The sequence below is a fragment of the Penaeus monodon genome, chromosome 27, assembly GCF_015228065.2.
Source record: "Penaeus monodon isolate SGIC_2016 chromosome 27, NSTDA_Pmon_1, whole genome shotgun sequence".
NCBI classification, from domain to species: Eukaryota; Metazoa; Arthropoda; class Malacostraca; order Decapoda; family Penaeidae; genus Penaeus; species Penaeus monodon.
This window is the reverse complement of record NC_051412.1, coordinates 39,519,219-39,520,674: the sequence shown is the minus strand read 5'-3', so window position 1 is coordinate 39,520,674 and position 1,456 is coordinate 39,519,219.

Here is a 1,456-nt window from a genome sequence, read left to right as displayed (position 1 = left end):
TGGAATATTTTTCTTTATCCACAAATTTATCCAGTCATCAACCTGGAAAAAGTGAAGGATTTAGTGCTTGGTATAATAAACAGTATTTAAGGAACTAGCCCACGTTCTACCTTGCTCAAATGTTAAAGGCACATCAGTCAAGGCAACATCCTTTGGCCTGCACCACTGTCAGGTTAAACTTGTGATTTGTAGGCTTTTTATTAAAAATCACAAAATAAGACATTCATCAAGAATACAACTTGCAAATAGTTACAAACTAATGTAAAGGTAATATAAACATTACACATACTATCAGCTGTGAAAAATAATTAGTGCAAAGTGAACAAAAACCCAAGATCCCTTGAATATCCGCAATTTACATTTCAAATATCACGGCCTCCGCACATTGTGCTCTGGCAGCAGTCAGCAAACCTCCTCCTCCTCCGTGATTGAGCTAGAATACCTTCCTGGTTATTTAATATCAAATAAGGAAAAAAAATAAACTCTCCCACATCAGAAAATACATGGAAGAGGCTAATAAAGAGTATAAAGCATGCAGGCCATGATACTGTTTGACATAATAATATCTATGAAAACAGAAAATATAACTACAAGAAGAATATTCCTTTTTAAAAAGTCACTGTGAGTTAATAATCTTATATGAACCATCTTCACTCTGTGTTACAGCAGTGGCAAAATACATCTTGACATGGGACAGGGATAATATATCTCGTGGGTTAATATATCTCATAATGGTTAATATATCTCATAATGGTTAATATATCTAGGCAAGGTTATATATACTGACAAGGTATATATATATTGACAATGTTGATATATCGACAAGGTAAATGTATCTCGTAATTACAATATACGACTTACAAAACCTACAACCATCACTGTTATAGCTACTGTTCTTATAGATATTTTCGTTACCTAACACTGACAGTTTACAACACGTTTGGTAACGATTAATATACGATAATAAATTCCACATTTTTTTTCCTGATGGTCCTTGCCATATTGAGCCCTTACTGACCATCACCTCACGTCTGTGGTTCTCCTCGTGCGCTACCCATCGCCAGACACCGTACCATCCGTCCATTTATCATAACCAACTACAAATCTAGTTAGAAAATAAAAAATAAACCGCCCAAAACCCTGCCTAAAACGGCCTTTTACTACTCCCACGCTCACCTCCTGTTTACCTGCCAGCCGCCGCCGCTTCCACCGCTGAGCTTCTGCCACATCACATTGTTTACGTTCTTGTAGCTGCATGCGGGGGAATCCGGTGCGTGCTTTAAGGAATTCCTACTCATATTTCTTATCGCGTTGAAGATTGTCTGTACCTTAGTTGATAAGGTTTCAGTGTACATCTTAGGATATCTAGATAAGATTTTTTTTTCTGATAAAAGATGCTTTAAGTGACTGCAGGAAAATATCACAAAACATGCAATCCTCTTTGAACATGTGTTCT